This window comes from Lolium rigidum, chromosome 4 (assembly GCF_022539505.1).
Source record: "Lolium rigidum isolate FL_2022 chromosome 4, APGP_CSIRO_Lrig_0.1, whole genome shotgun sequence".
Lineage (NCBI taxonomy): Eukaryota > Viridiplantae > Streptophyta > Magnoliopsida > Poales > Poaceae > Lolium > Lolium rigidum.
The window spans coordinates 184,430,273-184,450,281 of record NC_061511.1 but is presented as its reverse complement, the minus strand read 5'-3'; the positions used below and the strand labels follow the sequence as shown (position 1 = coordinate 184,450,281).

Genomic DNA, 20,009 nt, shown 5'->3' with positions numbered 1-20,009 from the left:
CTGACAGAACACCATGTGCAACACGAGTTGGGGCTTTTGAGCAGTCAATCAGAGGGTTTGCTGAAAGGAAATCCGAAGTCGTGGTATACCCTGAAACTGGGCTGACATTTAATTCTATCGGCGAAGCGTATGACTTCTACAATCTTTATTCTTGGGAATATGGTTTTGGGATACGGTACGGCAAAAGTCGGCTGAATGTGGAGAGGACTAAATGCATGCAAGAAATAGTATGCGGATGCTCAGTGAGTCATCTGACTTTACTCTACTGAAGCTGTTTCCAGTAACAGTTAGTGTTATGTGGCTAGTTTTTGACTGAAAGTTTGTAAAACTGAAAACAGGGGAAGCCAAAGAGGACAAACACCCGGTCGTGCAGGTGCGAGTGCCCTGCCATGATTCGCTTGCTTCGGACAGACGACAATGGTTGGTATATTAGCGAGCACCGGTCAACGCACAACCACTCATTGTCCCAAACTTGCGGTGAGCTAGTGCATTGGCCATCACACAAGCACATTGACATTTACACGAAGGATCTGGTGAAGCAGTTGAGGGAGAACAATATCAACATTAGCAAGGTGCACAGCATCATCGGCAGTTTTTTTGGCAATATGGAGAACATACCATTCACAAAGAGGTCCCTGAGAAGCTTGCGTGGACAAATTAGCCGGAACCAGGCTGATGATGACGTGGAGAAAACCATGGAGGTCTTTGCAGAGCTGGGAGCAAAGGATCCTGATTTCTGCTATCGTGTGCAGCCAGACAAGGAGAGCCGTATCAAGAACCTTATGTGGACCAATGGTACAAGCAGGGACCAGTACAAGTATTTCGGTGACGTGATTACTTTCGACACCACGTACAGGACAAATCTATATGATATGCCTTTTGGGTTATTTGTTGGTGTAAACAATCACTTTCAGAGTATTATACTAGGGGGCGTGCTAGTTCAGGACGAGAAAGTGGAAAGCTTTGAGTGGGTCTTCGCTGAATTTGTCCGAATGATGGGAGGAAAGGCACCAAGAACAATACTGACAGGTTTGTAATACTTGTATGTTCCAGTTTTATTTATCGCTGCTCAGTATGCTCATTTTTTTCGCATCGATGTTGTGCTGCAGATCAGAACCGAGCTATGGAAGTCGCAATAAGGAATGTCTTGCCGGATACAACACACAGATGGTGCAAGTGGCATGTCCTGAGAAAAGCTAAGGAGTGCCTTGGTCAGTTGTACACGAAAAGAAATGAATTTAGAGCCGACTTCCACAAAGTCGTGAATCACATGATAACAGAGGATGAGTTTGAGACGGGTTGGCAGTCACTGATTGATAAGTACAACGTCAAGGACCACCTGTTTCTAAGTTTCTAACACAAATTTATGAAGTTCGTAAGAAATGGGCAAAGCCATATTTCAAAGGTATTTTCTGTGCAAAAATGACAAGCACACAGAGGAGCGAGAGTGCAAACCACATGTTGAAGTCGTATGTCCCTCCGGGTTGTCCAATGCACATGTTTGTGAAGCAATATATGAGGCTTCAATTTGACAGGGATGGTGATGAGAGCTATGAGGAGAAGAGGACTAAGATTGTAAGTATAATTAACTAATTAAGTTTGTGACTCTAGTTTTTCATGTGCAAAAAACTTTTGTTGATTGGAAATGTGATTATATTTTCTTTTGGAAAATACAGGTTGGGGTGGTCCTCAAGACTAAAACGTTGCTTGAGAGGCATGCTAGCAAGATTTACACCAGTGCCATGTTCACACAGTTTGGGAAGGAACTCTATGAAGCCAGTGCTTATGAAGTAACGGAGGTTGAGAAGGATAAGTTGTATATTGCCAGGCATAACCAGGCCGAGAAAAGAGAAGCGTGGTGCAGGGTGTCGTTCGAAGTACAGGTGGTAGATAATGGAAGGAAATTTGTTTGTGTGTGTGGAAATTTTGAACATACAGGTCTGTTGTGCTGCCATGCACTCAAGGTATGGTTGGTTTTTCTTTTTTTTGTGTAGTTTTCTCTTTCTGGCGACCCAATGGAAAGAACCAACTTTACTAATGTGGTCGTTTATGTAAATTATTAGGTGATGGAATCTTTAAAGGTTAAGGAAATACCTCCGGATCATATTGTGAAGAGGTGGACGAGAGATGCAAGGGATGTGTTGCCGGAACATCTCCAGTTGTATCAACGAGATAAGAGCGCGGCTCGGTCGATAACTTTTAGGCACTCGAACCTGTACGTGACCGCAATGGAGCTTGTTAGAATTGGTGATGCCAATGTAGCATCATATGAGAAAGCTATGGAAGTTCTGAAGAACGGGATTGTGGCAGTAACACCACTAAGCCATGAAAGGGACGGTTTAGGTCTGGAAGACCGGGAGGCCGCCAAGGCGCTGGACAGGCGTGAAGTAAATGCAGCCTGTCATAGTGACACAGAGTCGGGGACGTTGACGAGGCTGAAGGGTCTTTTGGCACCAGTGAAGAATCGAAAAGCGGGAAGACCAACAACGAGCCGCGACAAGCCACCTTATGAAGATACAGGGAAACGATCGAGATTCTGCAGTGTCGCTGTAGAGGTCACAAGAGCACGACATGTCCCGAGAGAGGAGACATGCCAAAGAAGCAGAGGAAAGAAGCTAGGTGTAGTCAGTGTGGTTTGACAGGTCACCGGAGGAACACGTGTTCTAAATATTCGGTCGATGTCCTTAGAGCTAATGATATTGTGGCTGTGTAATGATCGTTTCGCCCGTCGTGCAGTCAGTGCTTACTGTGTGGAAGTTTGTGTTTAGGCAAATCTTGTTTTCCACCGATTGATAATTCCTTCCAACTCCTTTGATTGATCTGTGAAGAACATCTGCTTACAGATGTTTCAGGGAAAAGCAGCTACAAACAAGCAACCTGAGTCTTAACTTTGTTATGTTCTAGTGGGGATTATGGCAATGACACCTCTTCTCAATGAACGGCAGATCACTCTGGTTGCAGTGTTCAGTACAAGTACTCTAGTCTCTGCATGTTGTTTCTATTATTAGAAAATAAACTACTCTGTACTTTAAATCCCTGGTGTAATATTCATGTGTGGCAATATCATGTGTGAGCTTGGTACAAGATTTGCCTGTGCCATCATCAAATTAACTATCCCGTAAAATCCATCTGTTCCATGCTATTTACTGCAAATTGTTGTTTAATATTGTAGTGTTTCAGAGAGACATATGCGAGCAATCATATGAACCTGTGATGCGGTTGTATTATATGTCCATTCCTGATGCTTGCTCGGATGAGGAAGAAGACTACGCCATGAGTCGGAAATTTTGAATCTTGGACATGGAGAGATGGAGAGATGAACAGATTGGGGGGAGAACTGGAGAAGAGAGCGGTGGGAGTTCGCAGTTGCTGGTCACGGAATAAAGGCCAGTTGTGCCGGCAGTACACTATATGTAGCGCGGTACAGAAAACGAATATAACTTGTACCGCCTGGAGCAGCTAAACGGATCAAACGTCCAGAGTAGTGGACCCACACCATCAATACGTTTTGAGGTGAAAACTAGGAAAAGAAAAATACAGGACGAAAACAGAGAGGCTTGCTTCCCAACACGCCAGCTTGCCCAATCGGCATCCGGGAGTAGGCGAGCTCGTGTGCTCCTTTGCATTTTCGGTGTATCTACCACATATGAGCCAAAGAGCATTTCCGCAAGATGCGGTCGCAACGTTCGGTAGTATAGGCGACTCGGCTACTTCCCAAAGCAGCACCTAACCAAACACAGCATCATGGTAGAACGCTCCATCACATTTTACTTTCACAATACATGTCCAGCCTTAGAGCATCTCCAACAGGCCCGGAAAATCCGGCGTGCTAAACCTCCGTTTCGGCGTGCTGTATACTCGCTAGCGCGCGTGATAGCGAAATTTCCCCGCCGGATGCTTCATTTTGCAACGCGTGTTAGTGTGGGAAAACACCTCCGCCGGAGGCTCTATTTTGCACAGCGCGCGCGGCGCAAACCGCTAAATTCGACCTTTTTTTCAAAATTAATCAAACAAACTTTGAAAATTTGATCGAAAATACGAATATATTTAAAAGTTCAACGGTACAGCGCGACATAGAGGACGAAAATACAAATCGAAACTACTCGTCCGACTCCCAGTCGAAGTCCGAGGAGTGGGTGCTCGGAGTCGTCTCCGACACCGGCGTCGTCGTCCACTCGAAGGAGGAGGAGGAGGAGGAGGAGAGGACGATGGTGGACGCCCCTGCGCCGTTCTTCTTTTCCCCCTCCTTCCTTGCCGCCTTCTCGGCCCTCGCCGCCTTCCTCGCCGCGGACTCGGCGCGGCGCTTGTCGCGGCTGGCTTTCTTTGCCTTCGCCGCCGCCTTCTCCTCCTCCTTCTGCGCGTAGAAGGCCTCCGTGGCGGCGACGTCTTCGGGGAAGCGGCGTGCCCACCACGGCGCAGCGCCTCGTCGCGCTCGGCGACGAGGAGGCGCTTGCTCCAACTCCCGCCGTCGGTGCCGCCGCTCGCGCGTGATCACCGGCGGCGGCGGCGCGAGCATCTCCGCCGCTCTCGCGTGAACACGTCATGGAAGTTCATGGTGCGGCGAAAGCGGCCCAGTCGCCAGGCGACGGCGTCGTACGCCCGCGCCGCCTCGTGCGCCGTATCAAACGTGCCGAGGCGGATCCGCTCCTCGCCGGAACAGATTTCTGCGTCGAAGCGGCCGCTCGGCCGCGCCCGAACGCCGTGGTAGGCGGAGGCGGGGCAGCGGCGCGGAGGCATCTTCGTGCGGAGGCGGAGCGGTCGACGGCGGAGTCGCGCGGAGGTGGAGCGGTCGGAGGCGGAGCGGCGCGGGAGAGAGGCGGGAGAGAGACGGACGCGTGAAAGGTTTGGCAGCTAGCCGCGTTCGCGCGTGTCCGGCTTATAGCGCGCGCGGCAGCGCACACGGCAAGTTTCCCGCGCGGGCGGCAAAAAATATAGCTTTTACAGCCGCGTGTTGAAGATGCCACCGACGCCAGTAGGATCCTCTTCACGTCTTCTCTCAAGTTCAAGCTCACTAATGAAGTTGCGTGATCAGCATCAGTGCAGAAACATATCTGCACCAGTTGATATTTTGATAAATAAAAAGCATTATCCCAGATTTAAAAGATTAAGATAAATTCCAAATGGTATATTGGCTGACAAAGCAGCTTACAGCCAACAAACAACCGAAAAAAGAAGCTAAGTCCAGATTGGAGTCAGATTCCTCTTTCACCCTCCAGGATTTCGGTTCTTCTTTTTATATCTTTGGAAACAACTAACTTTTGGACGCGACTAATTTTTGACCGACCTAGAATTAAATCAGAATTGCAATTGCAGCAAAAAAAATCTGAGTTGCACAAATCACGATACTAATCCAACAGTTTCAGCGTCGACTGAGCTCTAACTTAATTTACGGTTAACCTAGAACTAGCAAAACCTAACCAATTTTTCTTTTTTTGAGAAACACAAGTACAAACGCAGACGCTCATATACACACGTATACACTCACCCCTACGAACGCACACTCTACCCCTATTAGCACCTCCGGAGACCGAGCCGTCAAATTAGATCTTGAAATTGACGAAGTTACCACAGACGCCTCGCTGTTGACGGGAATATCGACTTTCATTGAATGAATATTCCGCCTTTATGAGACACATATGTCAAACCTAGAATTTGAACTCTGGGGCTGGGGTACAACCACCCTCCTAACTACCCAACCTTAGATTGGTTCTCAAAACCTAACCAATTCTTGGAACCCTAACAAACCTTAAGCACATGTGCATTCCATAAGAGCATGGAGCATGGACTCGAGTCAGCAGCTCTATTCCCAAAAAAACAAAAATTCCCATGCCTTGTGTGGACACATGCAAGCCCGGAGAAGTTTCCGAACAGCATCAGTGCAGAAGTACTTCACTAGTTTAATCGATCTTACAATGCTAACAAAAAACTGTAACATACTTTATGTGCATTCCATAAGAACATGACCTTCAAGCGTGGACTCCATGCCTTGTGTGGACGCATTGAAGCCAGCCCACGGAAAAAAGTTTCCGCAGCTGCAGTAGCACTTTCCGATCAGCATCCATCCCAGGCATTATTGGATGACTTGACTCAATTCTTTGTTCCAGTGAAGCTAGATTTGACCATGTACAACACCATGAAGACTTCAATAGAGACCTTGTTGGCCATTAAAACTGAAGGTCTTGTTGTTCTATATATCGCACAACGCAGTTGCCATAGTGAAAGAAAAACAGACCTGAACTGCCAAACACAATGATCGTCTTTAGATGCCTCTACTTCCAAATAACCATAGCCTTACTCTTGATAACACAAACCACCTCCACCGAGGCGGACAGCTGCATCACGAGTGAGAGATCCACCCTTCTCCACTTCAAAGCAGGCCTCTCGGACCCTGCAAATTTCCTTTCGTCATGGGAGGGCCACGACCGCTGCCGGTGGAAGGGCGTCGGCTGCAGCAACAGAACCGGCCATGTTGTGAAGCTCGACCTCCAGGGGCCTCCCGGGTTTGTCAAAACCATGCTAGGAGGCAACATAAGCTCCTCGTTGCTCGGTCTGCAACATCTGCGGTATCTAGACCTCAGCCGCAATCTGGTTTAGCGGCCTACAGTGTACCGGACTTCCTGTCTTCTCTCCACAGTTTGAGATATCTAAGCTTGTTGGGCTCGGACTTCGCGGGAAGGATACCGTCCCAGCTGGGTAATCTCACCAACTTACGTTACTTGAGTCTTGGCTATAATTATGGCGCATACTTCACGGATATCGCCTGGTTGCCGAGGTTATCTTCCCTTGAACACCTAGATATGAGCGATATAAATCTCGGCAACCTTACAAACTTGTTTCCGGAGCTGAATAGTCTTGTTTCCCTTAAAGTTCTTCTTATTTCTGGGTGTGGACTTAGAAACAGCCCTGATTATCATGTGCATTCAAATCTGTCATCTCTTGAAATTCTCGGACATTTCGTCCAACGAGTTCTGCAAGCCTATCAAACCCAACTGGTATTGGGATTTGACCAGCCTTAAGCAACTTGATATCTCTTATAATCAGTTCAGTGGCATGTTCCCTAACGAGATTGGGAATATGACCTCCATGAGAAGCCTTGATTTATCGTAAAACAATCTAGTGGGCATGATACCATCAAACTTGAAGAACCTATGTAGCTTGGAAAAATTGAAAGCATCTCGGGAACAACATCACGGGAGCATAGCAGAAATCTTCCAGCTTTTACCTAGTTGTTCTTGGAATAAATTATCACGGCTGTCTTTTTCTAACAAGTAGTTTGACAGGAAGCATACCAACAAAGCTAGGACCATTAAGAAATCTGGTCGTGCTTGATCTCAGTGAGAACCATCTCACAGGTCATTTGCCCCCGTGGATCGGAGGTCTCACGAAGCTAAAGGAATTGAACCTGGAACAAAACAATCTGGATGGCGTCATTCATGAAGGTCATTTATCGGGATTAGCAAGCTTGGAGACGATGTGGTTGTCTCATAATTCTATTGCCATCGCACCGAATTCAACTTGGGTTCCTCCTTCCAGTTTAACAAATATTGTACTCAGATCATGCTTTTTAGGGCCTGAGTTTCCGTTGTGGCTTAGATGGCCAATGCATCTATATCGTCTTGATATTTCAAACACAAGCATATCTGACATAGTGCCGATTCGTTTTGGATAACAGACTTCCTCGGTGGACTCGCTTAATGATGGGACATAACCAACTCAGTGGCTATCTACCATCCACAATGGAGTTTATGACATCATTTAATATCACTTTTGCTGTTTATCAGTCGGGTGTTTTTTAATTTGCCATCACTCAAATTTTCTAGCGTGTATTTTTCATCTGGCAAAACTCATGTGTTGGCTCACACACGGTTTGACCGGTTTTTGCGAACGGTTTTTCTTTTCCTGGTTTTTCTTTCCTGGTTTTTTCGCTCGGGGGCCCCACATCGGCTTCAACGGGATCCTTTCGCATCGAAATCATTCCGACCCAAATCGAGGCGGGGAAGGGGAGAGAGCGGCGCGGAAGGGGAGAAATCGCCGCCGTGATCCGGAGACGAGCCCGTCCGCCGCGGTCGGAGAAGCCCGTCCGCCGCGGTCGAGCAGGTCTCTGCGCCCTTCCTCAACGTGCGCGTGGGAGTGTGGGGTGCGGGTCCTTGGGGCTGGGGCGCATCTCCATTGTTGTACGTCGAGCTCGTCCTCAAGGTAAGCGTCGACCCAAAATCCTCGCTGTTTTCTAGCCATCAACGACATCCATTAGTGTGTAGGCGAGCTGTGTGTAGCATGGGTGGCGGATTTGGTGCTTTTTGGTGGCGGATTTTTGGTGCTGTGGGCGGGGGATTTGGTGCTTTTGGTGGCGGATTTGGTGTTGTGGGCGGCGGATTTGGTGCTTTTGGTGGCGGATTTTGGTGCCGTGGGCGGCGGATTTGGTGCTTTTTGGTGGCGGATTTGGTGTCGTGGGCGGCGGATTTTGGTGCTGTAGGTGGCGGATTTTTCCCTGGATCTCGTGGTTTTCAGTTCATGACGAGTCGATTTCGTCGGCGGATTTCGCCGATTTCGTGGAGATAGTGTGCAGGAGAAGTGTATTGGAGTGGGGAAGTTCCTAGTATAGCTCTGTGTGGCGTAGTCCCATGTCCCGTTTATCGTCTCCGTCGTACTCTATGTTGTGTGTGTGTTGAGTGATCTGGAGTTTCATAGCTTTTACCTAGAGGTAATTGAAATGTAAATGCCTAAATGCTGTGTATATACATAGTGATTTTTGGTTTGTAAATGCAGTGTGGGTGGAGTGTTTATTTGTGTATATATGCTATTTGTATTGTAGTCATTGTAGTCACAAAGCCACAAGTATCTCGACACCCTGCGTGGGCTGAGAGAGATGATCCATCTTCCTCCCGCATTAACATTCCCTCGCATTCTATTTTTGTTCGCTCCTACCGTTCCTAGAAGCTCTACACACGGTGCTATGTGCACATGCTGTCCTTGCCTAAAACAGGAGCACCCGTACGCATGTTTCTTCTTTTTAGGCATTCCGAAAGGTTGTCGCCTGTCACCGAGACAATCCCCATTTGAACCGGTTCGCCGAGCAAGTGCAGAGGGTAGATAGACTCCTTATTTTCCTTTTTTGGTAGTCACAGAGGTTGTCACTCACACAGATCCGACGTTCCACGTTTGAACTGGACATTTCTTCAAGTGGTCTTTCACCGAGCAAATCGACCCACCGCCGCATGGGTCCCAACGGGGCCGGCCCACCGGGTGGTCCCGGCTAGATGTCACTTGCCGTCTCGCTCCCTTGTACCCGACAACCGCAGACCATACGAGAGAGTCCTGTCTATATGCATTCCCTAGGGGAAAATTCAGTGTAGATACAACCATCGATTGAGTGTGTATGTTTTTCACAAGGTAAACTATTTTCGGAGTTATGTGTTGAATTTGTTTTGATCCTCGATTATGTATTTTTGTTCCCCGTGGATTTGTTGCTGTCTATGTGTAGTTTTCTCGAACATTTTTACAGCTTGGCATTTATGCAGAACCATAGCTGCAATTTTTATGCAGAACCAGGAGAAGCCTTATGAGGTTTCGTAACACTTTTTTGCGAGTTCTTTTAGCAAGTTCTGAAGACATAAGCGATGTTTTTTTCAGGGAAGCCTAGGTGCTTAGGTGTGTTTTTTATGGTTTAGGCATTTACATTTAGGCATTTAGGCATTTACATTTAGGTATGCTAGTTTCTAGCCAAAAAACTGAATACTAGACGCTTGCTTTTGAGTTCTTGCATATATACAATGTATACAAGCGTATATGCAAGTGTATATACAAGTGTATATGCAGTATAGATACAAGTGTATATGCAGTGTAGATTCAATTGTATATGTCGGTAGGAGTAGATAAATTGTATATGCAGTGTAGATACATTTTGTATATGTATTGTATATGTAGATACATTTTGTATATGCAGTGTAGATACCGTGACCATTGAATAAGTTTCTTCGAGTTTCCTGCAATCGTGTGCGGGAAGGGTGTTTTTATCGTGTGTCGCTTTTTTTTTGTGGAGTGCTGTGGATTGCCGGTGGTATTCTCTCGTGTTGCATCGACGTAATGTAAATATAGCGCTATACCTGTCGTAGATGCGGTGTATATATGCATAGTAAATATACAATGTAGTGTATATGCAATGTAAATAGAGTATATATACAATTGTAGATACAAGTGTATGGATACAAGTGTATATGCAGTGTATATACAAGTGTATATGCAGTGTAGATACAAGTGTATATGTCCGGAAGCGTAGATAAATTGTATATGCAGTGTAGATACAATTTGTATATGCAGTGTAGATACAAGTGTATATGTCCCGATATATATTTATTTCAACTTATCTTAGCTATGGGTAAACTTCACACAAACATTGCAAGTAGAGACATACTCGGAAGATGATTTATCGGAAGATGATTCATCGAAGACAATGAAGAAACCTTCGCAATCCCGTGTCTAAGGTTTTTTTTTGTGTATATGAATTTCATTTTTACTTTGCTAGTTTTGTACTCCATCCGGTCAACTCGCTCATGAATGTATTGTTTTGTTTTTTAACAGGACAATGTGAGAGATAGCAATTTCGATAAGGCACTTATTGAGTTTTACATGAAAAATGTTAGTTCTTCACTTAAAGATGCACATGTGAACCTGTTTTTGTTTCTTTTTTTTTGAGATATAACTTATTTTTCGTGTACCTGTTTTTGTTTCTATTTTTTGCAGAAAGTTAAGAGCCTTAAACGGAAAATAATGCAAAGCAACATCCGTGATAATCCAATACCTCGCATATCGTGTGTGTATCCAAAATCTTTTATTAGTTCATTTACAACATATCAGCAAAGATATCCGACCAACTAGATTCTGATTTTTGATAGATTTTAACTTTCAACATGTATTTAACTTGTAGTCTAAGAAGTCAAGGATGGAGACTCGTAGACGTAAAAGTGTGTACAAGGTACTCCGGAAAATTGTTTTCAACAAGTAATCAATGCATTGACAGATAAGCAGATTTCGTAATCAAACTCTATGGAATGGAATGCATGTTGAAATTTGTGAAAACAGATGTCCCGCTTAGATTTGTGAAATGGATAGCAAGTGTTTTTGACACCAATTCCTCGTAAATTCAGTTAACAAAGAAATTCATTCCCGTTAATAAGCAAACAATCCATAATATTTTGGATCTTCCCATCGGTGGAATTGAGCTTGTTCCTGATTGCGAAGCTGGCCGTGAATTTCTGTTATCTCATTTCAAAGTAACTTCCATTCCAAATGTCAACTTCTTTGCCAACAAGCTAATCTCTGGGGAAGAGTTGTCAGATGAAGATATTTTCATTTGCTTCATGTCGCTTTGTTTCACAAGCTTCTTGTGTCCAAACTCAAGCCTCTTACCAAGCACACAAGTACTTTCACATTTTCAAAGATTGTAAAAGTTTTGCGAGATATGATCTGTCCAAGTTTGTATATGACTCGGCTAATTACTAGCATACGAAGTTTCAAGCTCGCGACAAAGAAACTATCAAAACGTACAATCACTTTTGGAGGCTGCCACTATGCTCTAGCTGTGAGTGTTTTGTTCTGGTCCTTTTAACATATAATAGCTGTCATAGTTGTCAATTTTTAATGCACTAACTTCAAATTTGTTTTCTTTTCTTTAGGTTTCATATCTTGATAGTGTTGAATTTGGATTAAATTCACTCCCCGATGAGTATCCACGAATACTTGTTTGGAAAGGTAACAGAATTAGGCAATACTCTGAGATGGATAAAAATAGCAGCAACTCATTTGGGAAAAGGCCATTAAAGCGATTGGTTCCTCGCTTCGGCTTACCAGGTTCTCTAAATGTATTTTTACTTTTTGTTTTTTTTCTGAAAATACCATGCTAGTGTTCTATATCTTACACACTTATTTTCTTCAAGGTCGAAAGGTCATTTGGAAAGGATTCATGCAAGAAGTTCTCAAAAACTTTTAGTTCTCCTTTCAACCTCAATGGCAAGCTTAAGGCTTTGTTTTCATCTTTCCTTACTAACGAGGTAATGGTACTATTCTTCTTTATAAATTGTTTTACCTATATATCCTCACTCGGTACTAGTCTTTTTCATTCTCCCTCCTTTTTGTGTTTTAAAAGGTCATTGATGATATTGTACAAATCATACACACCAACAATATTGGCAAACCTAAAGATTTTGAAGCCTGGTCACATTCTTTAGTATGCGACGTGCTTAGCTGTTTGCAAAATTCCCATCATGCTCCCAAGCCTTCATGCAGCAACAATTCAATAGGTTAGCCTTTTTGCATCTTTTTTATGCTTTCCGAATTAATTTTTGTAAGAACCTTTGCTGCACAACCCTTTCTGTCACCTCTTTTTTACGAGTTCGTTTTGTCTCATCTTCTTGATTTAATTTGTACAGGAAATCTTTTTCAATTTAAATTTCCTCACGGATTGCAAAACAATGGCACTGATAAGGCGACAGAAGTTCGCAATGAAGGTGTTTTTTTTAACTTGTGCATGTTTTCACTTGTGCAATGCCGTGTCAAAAATATTTTACATAGTTTTACATTAAATTTTGACTAGGAATTCAAGAACCAAACAAGCAACATAACATTTTTGACACGGCAGACATCCCAGACATCCCTGACTTAGATAGTGGTAAGTTTGTTACTCTCTTTTACAGCGCCCATGTGTTTTTTCCGCAAATGTCTCTTTTTCTTTTTCCAACGCTCATCTGTGTTGCTTCATACAAGAAAACATCTTCTGCTTACAAATCTTCTGTCAACTGTGCTCTCGCTGAAGATATCTCTTTACTTTGTCCAATTGACAAGGATGTCCCAAGGTGAGTCTGGTTTAAGTATACAACACTCTTCGATCATGATCAGCTAATATTTGTCCTCAAATAAAACTATAATTCAAGTAACAAATAAAACATTTTTTGTATCAATGTTTTGACCGTGTTGTAGTTGATCCAGAGTGTGCTTCTCTTTCTTTTTTAACAAAGTGATACTTGATACAAATCATGTGTGTTTGCACATGTATCTATGTTAGTCATGTGATCAACTCCTCCCCGCGCCCTCTTCTGACGTACAACACACACACTCACAGCTTGTTTGAATATGTGCAAAATTCTCTGTTTTTTGTTTAAATAGGTGCAAATGCTCTGTTTTACTTGTACATTTTTTGGCATGTTACTGTATGCTAGTTTTCTAGGAAAATCATCTTCCCCCGTGCATCCCGTCAATGTTTTCTTGCATTTTTCGGCAGTCGTTGTATGCTAGTTTTAAGGAAAATCATTTCCTGTATATCCTGTCTATGTTTTCTAGCTGAACCATTTTCTCGGCTAGCTGAACTATTTTCTACATACAACTAGCAAGTATATGAAACAATTTTTCTAGAATTCCCGTCTGTGTTTGCCGCTTCTAGACAAATATATGTGACAAGTGCTTTTGTTCATAGAAGTAGCGGAACAACAAAACATTTTTTCCTATACTTTGTTGTCGGTGCAATTAGTTTCTTCATAGAAGTAGCAGAACGGAAGTAGCGTAACGGAAGTCTACCAACGAGCAACAAATGAAGCAAGATGTAGAGTGAAATTTCTTCTTGCTGGTTTCTCATGGAAAATCAAATTTTTTTCCTTGCGTAAAAGGTAGAAGAACAGGCAAGGATCGTGGAAGAACAGTACAAACCTGGCTAGCTTGCTGGTTCTCCAAACCAGGATCTCCATCAACACCTTGGGTTTTTCCTCCATCATCGAGCATCTTCTTCCATCCCGTGCTCTTGTCCTCCTCTCCCTGCAACAGATCTGGTAAGAACACTGCTCTCCTCCTCCCCTCTGTTGATGCTCTCCCTCGTCCAGATCTGGGGGTGAAGTGGCTTCCCCTTTATTGTGTTCTTTTCCCTTCTATTTTTTCGTCCAGATCTGTAGTAGTTTCTAGAAGTTTTGTGCTGTTTCTGTGTTGTTTTCTTGTGTTACAAGAAGAGGAGCAGGACAAAAGGTTTCTTAGCTTTTCAGCTTTGTCAGAAAACGGGCCGGACAAAAGAACCAGCACTTTTCTGGTCTTTTTTGACTGCAGTCAAACATCTGTACCTGTTCGACAGCTGTAACGTTCTGATTGGTTCAATTTTTCGAGTGCTGCCCAAAATGAAAACACTCGATTGCCAAATAGATAGACCCTTTAATATGGATCTTAGTTCTAACAATTTTAGTGGTCCAATACCCAAGCTACATGTTAATCTAACCGACTTGGATCTTAGTGGAAACAAATTTTCTAGCCTCGCCATTTGACTTCGGAGCGCCAAGACTTGCAACACTACATCCGCTCGACAACTCAATCTCCGGCACCATTCCTTCAAGCTTGTGCAAACTGGAATCATTGATGATTTTAGATCTATCAAGAAATAAGCTCACCGGGTCAATTCCTGATTGCCTAGTCAATCAATCCACAACAAAGACGACAAGTCCGAGTATTACTCATCTCAGCTTGACCAACAACAAGTTGTCAGGCGATTTCCCTTCATTTCTCAAAAGCTGCAAGCAACTCATATTTCTTGACCTTGCATATAATCAATTCTCTGGGACTCTGCCATCATGGATTGGAGAGAAGCTATCATCTTTGGTATTCTTGCGGTTAAGATCTAATATGTTCTATGGTCACATTCCGGTGGAGCTTACTATGCTAACTAATCTTCAGTTTTTGGACCTTTCCTACAACAATATATCAGGACACATACCGAAATCTATTGTTAACTACACAGGGATGATTCGAATGAGAGATCCAGGTAGTGCACTCACCTTTGTGTTGGCTTATATGCATTATGACCCTGCTCATTATGGTGAGAATTTTACATTAGTCACAAAGGGCCAAGAGCGTTTGTATACGAGGAGAAATTGTGTACATGGTAAATCTTGATTTATCCTGTAATAGTATTACCGGAGATATTCCTGAAGAGATCGGTACTCTTGTGGCTCTAAAGAGTCTGAACTTATCATGGAATGCCTTCAGTTCAAAAATTCCGGACAAGATTGGCTCGTTAGTGCAAGTGGAGTCTCTTGACCTATCACATAATGAGTTGTCTGGCAGAATTCCTACAAGCTTATCAGCTCTCACATCACTGAGTCACTTGAACCTGTCCTACAACAATCTGACAGGCGGGATACCATCTGGAACAAGCACTTGATGACCAGGAATCTATTTATGTTGGCAATCCGGGTCTATGTGGTCCCATGATCTCTAAGAAATGTCTTGGGACCAAGTTCATTCCAGCTACTTTAGAGCATCATGAAGATGTCAACGATACGGTTTCATTTCTCATTGCCATGGGTTCTGGATGTGTAATGGGCCTCTGGGTGGTGTTCGCACCTTCCCGTTCAAGAGAAAATGGAGAATTTGCTGGTTCTCGTTCTGTGACAGCTTGTATGACCGAGTTTATGTGCAAGTGGCTGTTGGCTGGGCTTCCCGGACAAGACACAACACAGTGGGTAGGAGTTGATATCAACACCAGTGTTTGTTTGACAACACTGCTTCTTGGTGTGCTACAATTCATACCGTGGGGATTTACTAGGTATGGATCTTCTTTACGTGTTGTACACTTGTACTAGTATTAGCAAGAGGCATGTAGGATGTGCCTAAGGCGTATGCATGCACACAATCCACCGAGGTTGTTATTATCATGGTATAGATTCAAGGTTTAAGTTGCTTCTTAGGGTGGGGGCGCTAGCAGTTATCTGGGCGCTTTGGCTATGTAGAAATGACAAGATCTTTAATGACAAAAATTGTTCTTTGTTGCAGGTCATCTACAGATGTACAGGTATTCTCCGTTCATGGTTACCTCTACGGCCGAATGGAGAACCGACGGCTATTTACGGAGGTCCGTACACGGTTGGAGGCTACGGCCGGGATACTTTTTCCCTACATGGGTGGCAAGCATAGTCTACGGATAGATGCCCCACCTACACTTTAGGCGTTATATGATTCATCGTTCCGATATGTATCTCGCCTAGTTTTTATTATTTATCCTCTTGGACTTGAGACAACAAAACGGCTGTGTGCATCCTGGTTATGCAGAGGCTGGATGTAATTGCTTATTAAAGTAATAAAGCATCCTTTATCGAAAAAAAAAATCTTGGACACGTGTAAGTTTATGCATAATGAATAATGATGGGCTCTGCACCGAGTGGCCGAGTCCTTTTGTGTGCCTTGTATCCTCATGGAGTGGTGGAATTCAGAAGCAAGATGAACTAGACCTAACAATGGGTTCTTCTGTGATGAGTGGGGCCAACTAGTTGGCGAGTCTTCTATTTCAGCTTCTGTGAACCATCAGGGTATTTTGATCCTATGGCTATATCGACTAGTGTAGCTACATCACACATTGACTTGAATTTTCCATCAGTCCTTGCTTCGGAAAAGGAGCACGTATAGCCAAAACATCCTTACTATTCAGCAGTATGTGCTTCTTAGAGCATCTCCACTCGCCCCCCCGACGAGGCCCCCGAGCGACGTTTTTCCCATCCGGACGGCGAGGCTCGGCCCGACCGCGCCCCCGGTTTCTCGTTTTCGTCCGGATTTGGCCCTTCATCCATCCGGCGAGCCCACGCCATCCCCGGCTCCCCGGGGCGCGCTCGGGGACTCCGGACGAGTGAAAAGCGGGGAATGGCCCGATCTGTCGGTGACTCGACACACGAACCCCACCGCCACCATGGCGGTCCCTTCCCCGGCCCCGGGGGCGCCCAGGGCCGCGGCCTCGACCGCCTCGCCGGCCACCAGGACCGGCCATGGACTTCCTCGTGGGCCCGGTCGTGTCGCAGGAACACCTAGGCGGCGCTACGGTCGAGCTTTGTGGCGGCTAGGGTTTCTTTGGAGGAGTGGATGAGGAAGAAGAACGCGCCCCCTTTATATAGGCCGGAGGCATGCGGTGGCCGCGGGACGCGTGACATCGCCATTAACGTGGTTGGCGGAGGTGGGTTGCGGCCGCTCGGCGGCCGAGGCATCGCCATTAACGTGGCGCGGACCGCTGAAGCGATGCGGCGGCGCCGGTCGGCCGGCGCGTTTGAGAAGACGCATCGACGCAGGGTCGCCGCCAGGCGGGCCCGACGAAACGTCCGCCAGACTTGAGCGGGCACTTTGCGTCTCCGCGGACGGCCCGGTCACTTTGCGTTGCCCCGCTGGAGGTGGTGCCAGACGCATTTCGGGTCACGGCGGACGAAAACGGTCGCTAAGCGTCCGTTTGCATCGCGCCGCTGGAGATGCCCTTAGACAGCCGCGACTAGCCATGGCCACGTACCGGGACCGGGGATTCCGTAAAATGGACCCCAAGTTCGTTCAAGGAAAACGCCGAGCCGAGAGCCTCCTTTGCGGTCGCCAAGGGACTGGCCTTCCGGGCCACGATGACCGAGTGATGGCGTGTATTTCACACGTTCGTTGGGCAACCCCAAGAGGAAGGTATGATGCGCACAGCAGCAAGTTTTCCCTCGGAAAGAAACCAAGGTTTATCGAACCAGGAGGAGCCAAGAAGCACGTTGAAGGTTGATGGCGGCGGGATGTAGTGCGGCGCAACACCGGAGATTCCGGCGCCAACGTGGAACCTGCACAACACAACCAAAGTACTTTGCCCCAACGAAACAAGTGAGGTTGTCAATCTCACCGGCTTGCTGTAACAAAGGATTAACCGTATTGTGTGGAAGATGATTGTTTGCAGAGAAAACGAGTAAAAACAAGTATTGCGACGAGATTTGTATTTCAGTATTAAAAGAATGGACCGGGGTCCACAGTTCACTAGAGGTGTCTCTCCCATAAGATAAAAGCATGTTGGGTGAACAAATTACAGTCGGGCAATTGACAAATAGAGAGGGCATAACAATGCACATACATGACATGATAAGTATAGTGAGATTTAATTGGGCATTACGACAAAGTACATAGACCGCCATCCAACTGCATCTATGCCTAAAAAGTCCACCTTCAGGTTATCGTCCGAACCCCTTCCAGTATTAAGTTGCTAACAACAGACAATTGCATTAAGTATGGTGCGTAATGTAATCAACAACTACATCCTCGGACATAGCGCCAATGTTTTATCCCTAGTGGCAACAGCACAACACAACCTTAGAACTTTCCGTCACTCGTCCCAGGTGTCAATGCAGGCATGAACCCACTATCGAGCATAAGTACTCCCTCTTGGAGTTAAAAGTAAAAACTTGGCCAGAGCCTCTACTAGAAACGGAGAGCATGCAAGATCATAAACAACACATGTATAATAACTTGATAATTAACATGACATAGTATTCTCTATCCATCGGATCCCGACAAACACAACATATAGAATTACAGATAGATGATCTTGATCATGTTAGGCAGCTCACAAGATCCAACAATGAAGCACAATGAGGAGAAAACAACCATCTAGCTACTGCTATGGACCCATAGTCCAGGGGTGAACTACTCACTCATCACTCCGGGAGGCGACCATGGCGGTGTAGAGTCCTCCGGGAGATGAATCCCCTCTCCGGCAGGGTGCCGGAGGAGATCTCCGTAATCCCCCGAGATGGGATCGGCGGCGACGGCGTCTCGGTAAGGTTTTCCGTATCGTGGTTTTTTCGCCTCGGGGTTTCGCGATGGAGGCTTTAAGTAGGCGGAAGGGCGAGTCGGGGCCGGACGAGGGGCCCACACTATAGGTCGGCGCGGCCGGGGCTTGGGCCGCGCCGCCCTATAGTTTGGCCACCTCGTGGCCCCACTTCGTGTGTTCTTCGGTCTTCCGGAAGCTCCGTGGAAAAATAGGGCCCCGGGTCTTCGTTTCGTCCAATTCCGAGAATATTTCGTTACTAGGATTTCGAAACCAAAAACAGCAGAAAACGAGAACCGGCACTTCGGCATCTTGTTAATAGGTTAGTTCCAGTAAAATGCACTAATATGACATAAAGTGTGCATAAAACATGTAGGTATCATCAATAATATGGCATAGAACATAAGAAATTATCGATACGTCGGAGACGTATCACCAGGCGCGCTAAAACATGAACAACGCATGAATCACAGGTTCTTGCGCTACAGACATCGCTATTCGCCGGTCGCCCGACCTCGCCAATCGCCACGCTCGGGGACTCGGCGCGCTACAGACAGCGCTTCTCGCCGGTCGCCCAACCTCGCCATTCGCCACGCTCGGGGACTCGACGCGCTACAGATAGCGCTTCTCGCCGGTCGCCCAACCTCACCATTCGCCACGCTCGGGGACTCGGCGCGCTACAGACAACGCTATTCGCCGGTCGCCCGACCTCACCAATCGCCACACTCGGGGACTCGGCGCGCTACGCACAACGCTACTCGTCGGTCACCCGACCTCGCCATTCGTCACGCTCGGGGACTCGGCGCGCTACGTGACAGCGCTGATTCGCCGGTCGCCCGACCTCGCCATTGGCCACGCTCGGGGACTCGGCGCGCTACAAACAGCCGCTACTCGCCGGTCGCCCGACCTCGTCGGCCGCCATGCTCGGGGACTCGGCGCGCTGCGTACAACGCTACTCGCCGGCCGCCCGTCCTCGCCATTCGGCATGCTCGGGGACTCGGCACGCTCCACGGTCCGGGACTCGCCGCAACCGGGTGGCTTCGCCGACCGGCTCACGCCGAATGGCCCTCACCAACCGGTTCACGCCGATTGGTTTATGCCGACTCGCTCGTATCGACTACCCTTTGTTTCAAGATTGCCTCTTCGTTTCGGGAGCTCGTCGCCGATTCACCACGATCCATAGCCAAGACTCTCCGCGCCCGCCTCAAGCCCACGCCGAATCCACGACGCGATCGGGGACTACTGATGGGGATACGCCCTAGGGGGCCCATCGCCCAGCTCACTCGTCGGATGAAGAGAGAGCACAAGACAGCTCCAGTCGGCGGGCGACTGGACCAAGCGCCCTAGCGACTGAAGCCATGAGCGACTGGATCTGCACAAGGCCCTTTAAGAAAGCGTAGTGGCCCAAGAGGCCTTATACCTGTAAACCCTAGGTGGCTGC

The 20,009-nt window shown here is 46.3% G+C and overlaps 2 pseudogenes; both read left to right on the top strand.

Moving 5' to 3' along the window:
* Positions 1-3,081, top strand: part of LOC124647890 — an 8,361-nt pseudogene extending 5,280 nt beyond the window's left edge.
* Positions 3,082-6,249: 3,168 nt separating this feature from the next.
* Positions 6,250-15,499, top strand: LOC124647889 (annotated as a pseudogene).
* Positions 15,500-20,009: the final 4,510 nt, after the last annotated feature.